This window comes from Lolium rigidum, chromosome 5 (genome assembly GCF_022539505.1).
Source record: "Lolium rigidum isolate FL_2022 chromosome 5, APGP_CSIRO_Lrig_0.1, whole genome shotgun sequence".
Lineage (NCBI taxonomy): Eukaryota > Viridiplantae > Streptophyta > Magnoliopsida > Poales > Poaceae > Lolium > Lolium rigidum.
Window position 1 is genome coordinate 116,817,417 of NC_061512.1, and position 7,374 is coordinate 116,824,790.

General features: G+C 45.9%; 1 long non-coding RNA gene across 1 annotated transcript; it reads right to left on the reverse strand.

The window, feature by feature from the left end:
- Window positions 1-2,085: 2,085 nt before the first annotated feature.
- Window positions 2,086-3,360, reverse strand: LOC124651585. Its single transcript, XR_006987456.1, has 4 exons — window positions 3,311-3,360; window positions 2,960-3,212; window positions 2,730-2,870; window positions 2,086-2,180 (listed from the first exon to the last, which is right to left on the reverse strand). It is a non-coding gene; the product is annotated as an uncharacterized LOC124651585 (long non-coding RNA).
- Window positions 3,361-7,374: the final 4,014 nt, after the last annotated feature.

Genomic DNA, 7,374 nt, shown 5'->3' on the forward strand with positions numbered 1-7,374 from the left:
GCACGCAGAAATAGCCAGCTGCGAACCAAGCAACAAAATTAGTCAGGCTCAATATCCTTAATAGAAACAAGTGATGAGATTTTTATAAGGCCCGTAGATTCACGATCTGAAAACGCCCGTAGATCCACAGTTTGCAAGGATGCATAAATGTCTATTCCATTAATTAAGCAACCATGAATAATCGTGATTCACAATCTGAAAAACCATGACTATGGTCTTTTTTCTCGAGAAAACGCAAAGGACTCTTTGTGTTTCACCTTTGTCGGCTCCGCATCGGTTGCCTTACCAGGTTCAGCGGCTGCAGTAGTTGATGTTAATATAGATGTATCTAGACATATTTTAGTTGTAGATACATCTATTTTAGCATCAACTAATATGGATCGGAGGGAGTACAGAAAAACAAATGCATCAAGTAAAATATATGCTCATCTTCTGTAACAATTTTATTCCCCTCTAAGTATGGTTAGAGCCCGTGGCCCTTTCGTGTGCTTAAATTATGCCATCTAAGAGACTAATCGAAAACAAGAATACTGGAAATTCATCTTTTCCACACCCTTCCACAAAGATAAAAGATATAAGGTCGGCAGCGCATATAGCATTTGTTTCTAGATGTGCTTCAACCATCCATTATATGGTATGCTAATAAATTCTACAAAATTGAACCTATTAACCGAAGTGCAGTGCAGAACCACTATCCATCAAGAACCTTCTATATATGCATTGAGTACAAACAAGAGCTTAGTACCATTATCCAGTAATTCCACTTCCATATCAGCCTATAGTAAAAAAAAATAAGCTTAAGAAAATAGCACTCTCATTTCAAGATGACAGATAGTTATGACCATTGGTCAATGGTCAGCAAACAAATACGTTATGCCATTACAGAAATATACATCAATGATATTTGGATTGTTGCAATAAATGCACTACATATAAGCAGCTCAAGTAATATCAGCCAACACAAAGAAAACCACATCGAGGTCAAGTTTTCAATTAAGAAGAGGGCTGGAATATTTCTACTTGGTAACAACACCGAATAAAAGGTAACTCAAAAAAGCAGGAGTCCAACGAGAGGTGGATCTGGATCAACACACTCAGTCAATCCATATATCATTTGTTGTCTGAACCATATAACTCAACATACTTCTTGTTGGCTGAAACATATAACTTTTGTCAAAACGGTTTAAAATATACCTTTAAACTAAGATACTTTTTTATGTCGAGGTTTTATCTGTCGACATTTCTCAATGGTAATTGACATAGTGACAATGTGTGAAAATAGATCTTTGTTTCACAAGCCATCCAAAAATATGGCAGAAGAAAAGAGCGATGCCTTCAGATTATTTAGTGTGTATTGCAATAACATAGATTGAAGAACTTCTCGAAGCAAAGGTAATGGCAAACAACCAGGTCAAGTGCTTTTAAACAAAGGGGCACGTATTACTATGGTCACATAGGATATATTATGTTCATAGATAATTAAGTATGATTCTGACACTTCCGAGATAGTCTGATAATTCTACCAATTCATAAGCACTATCACTTAAATATCAAATTATGCTTACTGTAATGAATGAAACAAATATTATCTGTTAATTTTCAAAGTCATTTGAATTTTCCCAATAGAAACCCAGAGAACTATACCGCTACAACAAGACTAAATAGACATATATGTTCAGTTCCAAAGGAAAGAGAGGAGTCATATATACAGTGGGATCCATGCCCTCGTCGGTGGCCGCCCCACAGGCCGTGGCTGTAGACGCCTTGAGCTGACGTTCCTGTTGTCACCTCATGGCGCCGCACGCAGAAATAGCCAGCTGCGAACCAAGCAACAAAATTAGTCAGAGCTCAATATCCTTAATAGAAACAAGTGATGAGATTTTTATAAGGCCCGTAGATTCACGATCTGAAAACGCCCGTAGATCCACAGTTTGCAAGGATGCATAAATGTCTATTCCATTAATTAAGCAACCATGAATAATCGTGATTCACAATCTGAAAAACCATGACTATGGTCTTTTTCTCGAGAAAACGCAAAGGACTCTTTGTGTTTCACCTTTGTCGGCTCCGCATCGGTTGCCTTACCAGGTTCAGCGGCTGCAGCGTCATTTGCGTGTACACTTCGTCGGTCTCCGCATCAGCCTCAAAACAAAATCAGCAACTCAAGTCAGCACCTAGGCCTGAAAACAGAAAGGGCAGTTCTTAGATAAGAATGTGTGGGTAGATGTCTTACAAGATGAGTCCAAAACAACAGGTTTTACATCCCAGCAAAAGAAGCTATATTTATCAATTATTATAGATAAGTTAGCTAGCTCATCAACACATTGGTGCAAAATGAACTCATGAATGACCCAACTGTGAATACCTCTCTATGGCTAAACCAAAACTTGAACAATAAAATGAAACTTAAGAGGATTCCTTTAGATTACATATTGCTGAAGTATGTATATATCCAGAATGTGCAAAAACAAATATGAAAAGGGTAAAAAATATGATAAAAACTTCCCAAGAAACGACTCAGCAAGAACACATCTGGTGGGGAAAATATAAAACTGATGTTCTCTACTCCATTGCTACAAAAACAACCTCTGAGGCACAATGATAATGCGAGAACTTGATAAGTGACAAACTGAAATTTGAGGAGCACAGGAATATTAGAGGTGCACATTTTATTTTAATAAGACCAAAAGTGATAAACATCGAAACAAAGTGATTGAAATGATACTCACAAATAACAGGCAAAGATAGCTCCGATAGATGCTCCGGATCATCACCGTCTTTCAAGGAACCTCCGCCGCGCCACCTCGCCCTTGTCAATCAGCCCTTAAGGGGAAACGGAGTAAATAAGGAGCAACATATCATAGATTCATCTGTAAAATAATTTATCAAAGATATATAAACAACTCAACATGCAGATAAGGATATATGTAATCTTTGTTGAATCAAAATCGGCACAAACCTTCCTCATAAACGACGGCCACCCTGGCTGGCGCAAATGGTAGTGAAGAAGCCACGAAGGCGGAAGTCAAGGCCGTCGCTATTGGCCGCGTCGCCACCGGAAGAGGAATCATGCACCCGTGTCGAGGGCATGGAATAAAATGAGCGTCTTGAAGAACACGTGCGGTATCCTCGCCTGCCGCATCACGGCGTCGACATCCTCTCCTCAGCGCAACAGTCTCCGTTCTCCCTGTCCCTCATCCACCCTTCGCTTCCTGCAACCATCGGCAACACACATACCCTTGATCAGTCAAGGGACACTGACCAATTCCAGATACAACACCACGGCCTAATCAGATCAGCATAGTAGTACCTTATTGTTGACCTACCGCGATATCTGCGTGTACACTTCATAAGCTGCAACGAACTGTTACCCAAAGAGAGATTTGTCCAGGATGTTGCAATATCCTGCATCTACATCCCGATGGCCTTCAAGGCCTCAAATACAGCCACATTCAGGCTCAACCTCACGAAATCTTAGGTACAAACAAACCAAGGTAAACTCTGATGAATTATACCTCTGTTTTTTAGGGGGAAATCACCAAACTTGAGTCAGATTGCTGCTGGGCTTCTTCTTGGCCGCCGCAGTCAGTCCTCTATCACCATCTCGTGCTCCTTCCTTCAGTACCAAGCAATAAATTTCCACTATACTGTTGGGAGCAAAGCACAGCGATTAGACACTCACTGATATCTGTATCATGACCCAAAAATCCGGCCATGTCTGGCCAAGTCATTAACCAATGCCACCATGGTGGTGCCACAAGAGTGAGACGGATACATAGATACTCCAACGGTTGTCTCCTATTTATAGCCATCTGTAGAGGATAAAAGAGCTATGAACCAGAATGAAGAATAATTAAAGCATGTAGGTGGTAAGGATAAGCAACTACAAACAATAGGTTAAATACTCGTGACAAAGAATGCGTATATTCTATAGTCAATCTTAGATGGAAAGACTATCCGTAAGTAGGAATATCTACATGTAATTTGATTAAGGTCTTCTTATAATATGTAGAATAACATACGCATACAAGATAGAGGCTGAAATGCTATCACAAAACAGACTGCTAATAGCATAGTACGAGAGATGAAACACAAATATCCAAAAATTAAATTCTTCCTAGCTTTGTAAGACTGCTAATATCATAATACAGAGATGAAACACAACTATCCAAAAATTAAATTCTTCCTAGCTTTGTAAGACATGTAAGATATGCGGGACCATAATTCCGTTCAAATTATAGAAGAAACTCTACCTTTTCCAAAGAATAACAACATACCTCTGAGGCCATTAAGTTTGTGTACATTTCTGCAGCATAGGAAGCACACATTCGTGGATTGACATTATCTTTTCAATATTGAATGTGTACATATGCATAGAGTTAGAGGACACCTCACGCATTGGCATGATTATTTGTAGGAAACAAATACCATCTTCCCTGAACTCGATAAATTGGTCACGAGTAATTCTCACATGAACTTTTCTGAAAACAGAGGTTAAGCATGTTAAAGGAAGAGGAACTAAATTAGCATGTAGGCTCAGCATAGTCATAACAAGTTTATTCATTTGTCATTCCCAGGTTCACATCTACTGACAATGATTCAAGAACAAGCAGACCTATGCAGATAAGAACCAAGCAGCGAATATAATTCGATATTTAATTGTGGAACCAGAAAAGATATTGGGATGTGGCGCTCCCTGCTGTAGGTGGAGCTCGCCCGTGCATGCCCCTGTCCAAGCTCGCCTGTGCACCACCAATCCCGACCTGTGCTCCATCCAAATCTTCCAAAGCCTGCAAAGAAAGTTTGCAGACCCGATGAATCCATCTGAGAATCAAGAAAACAAAAGAGAAGAAGTGGAGCCTTTGATTTCCTACCTGGGGGAGACGAGGCAGCCACGAGGAGGAGGGAGCAGCGCAAGCAGCAACGCAGAAGAGAACTGGCATGACCAGATCCCGCATGTCCTCCCCGGATCCTGCCCCTCCTGCCGCGATTCTTGACCATTCCTCCTCTGCCTTGCCGCCGCAGATCCGCCCCGCGCCAGCCCTTCTCCGGCCACGCCCTCCGGTCGTTGCGGCTGCGGATCCGCCCCGCGCCGGACTGTCTCCGGCCGTGCCCGGCACCTCCGGTCGCCGCTGCCGCGGATCCGCCCCGCACCAGCCCGTCTCCGGCCGCGCCCGCCTCGCCTCCACCCACCGTCCCCGACGACACCACCCGAATGGAAGACGAGAGGACGAGGCGTCGCCGCCGCCCTCCTCCTCTATGTGCGCTCCTGCAACACCTCATCCTGCCCACGACCGGCTCGATCTCGTGGGAGAGGCGGCGCGCCGCTGGACTCCGCTGATTGGGGAGGAGGTGAAACGAGGATTGGTGAGGAGGGGCGGGGATTGGGGAGCGGCTTTGCCCCTCTCGATCTAGGTTTTCACTGTCCCGCGGATGGAGACGGAAGGCGACCCGAACGAGTGTATCTGGCTGTCTCTAACCGTTGGCCCCCGCACGTAGCTGGCCCCAGGCGTCATTGACTCAGTGAGAAGCTCAGCAAGTGAGAAAAGAATTCACCGATCGGACGGCTGTAGTGAAAAGCGGTATTGGAGTTTTACTGTGCATTGCCAAACGAACGAACCAGATGCATTTGCCCCTCTCAGACCCCCTGGATGGCTGGGTAGTCTTTCAACATTTATAGAAGTAATGGAGGACGGGAGCGGGGTAGGAATCGGACAAAGGAATAGTGTGCGGGGGTCAGCTGGCTGCTGGTTTTCTTCGCTTGGTGCGGGATGAATTCCGGTTTTTCTTACACGGTTCTTTTGTGCGGGAAACACAGGAACGAGGCAACAGGTCTTTTTTTGACGTACCATGGTTTTCTAACGGACGGACACCACCGATCCAGAACTAATAGTAAAGATATTGTAGTTTCCTATATGTTAGGAGCTTCCTGCATATTTACATCTGTACATGTACTATATATTGTGGTCTTTGGCCCCTTAGTAATACAACAAGCATATTTCTCTAACATGATATCAGAGCCAAATTGGTCCTCCTCCTCTAGTCCGTACGGACGTTTTTCTTGAAGACTTGTTCCCGGCCGCCCCGCCACCGGCTCCTTCCCGGCCGTCGCCGGACCTCCTCCCTCGGCTGGCCGTCCTCAACCTTTCCCGTGCACCGTCCGCCCCCGTGCGCCGCCCGGCCCCGTGCCCCGCCGCCGGCCGTCTCCCTGCCGCCCGTCTGCCTCCGTGCGCCGCCCGCCCCCGTGCCCCTCTGCCGGCCGTCTCCCTGCCGCCCGCCCGTGGCTCGCCGCCGGCCATATGCTCCGCTGCCGATTCCCCACCGCCGCCTGCCCTCGTCTCCCCCGGCTGGCCGTCCCCCGCTGCCGGCTGCTGCCCTTGTTCTCTGTCGCGCCGAGCGTCGGGTTCGATCTGATTTCTTCGATCTGATATGGAAAAAAAAACAAAAAAAGGATTCTGATATGTCTTCCTCTTCGGGCTATGTGGCGATTCCTCGCTGCCAGGTGATTTTTGATGACGCGAATTATCCTGATTTCGCTGCCTTCATGCGCATCCACATGCGCGGTCTTCGTCTTTGGGGTGTGCTTTCTGGCGAGGTCTCCTATCCGCCGCGCCCCGTTGCTCCTACGGTGCCTGTTGCACCGACGCCCATTGCCCTTGCCCCTGATGCTACTCATGCGGATAAGGATGCAGCCAAGAGTGCTGATGATACTGCTCTGGCTGATTATGACCGGAAGGTCCAGGACCACTCTACTGCCGTTGCGACTTACCGGATGGATCTGACTGAGTACACTCAGTGGATAGATGAGGATGCTCGTGTTGTTGCTGTTCTCACCTCCAGTGTTCTGCCTCAGTATGCTGCTGAGTTCAGCCGTCTTCCCACTGCTGCTGCCCTTTAGCAGGGTGATTCTACTATTGATGAGTTCTACACTCAGAGTGCTGCTATTTGGCGTCAGCTTGATTCTCTTCGTACAGCTGTGTGTGCCACCTGTCCCTGCTGTCTGACTGTGCGCGCGAATCTGGAGTTTCAGCGCGTCTTTGAGTTCTTGTCGCGGCTCCGTAAGGAGTTCGAGCCGCGCCGTGCACAGTTGCTTGCCTGTGGTCGTGTTCCGCTATCTGAGGTACTGGCTGAGCTTCGTGCTGAGGAGACTCGTCTTCGTGGTGCTGGTCTTCTTGAGGTTCCCTCTGTACTTGCTGCTCGTGGCCCTCCTGTGTCGTCTACTGATACGTCTCAAACGTATCTATAATTTCTTATGTTCCATGCTACTTTTATGATGATACTCACATGTTTTGTACACACTTTATGTCATTATTATGCATTTTACGGCACTAACCTATTGACGAGATGCCGATGACATAGGCATCCCAAATGGGC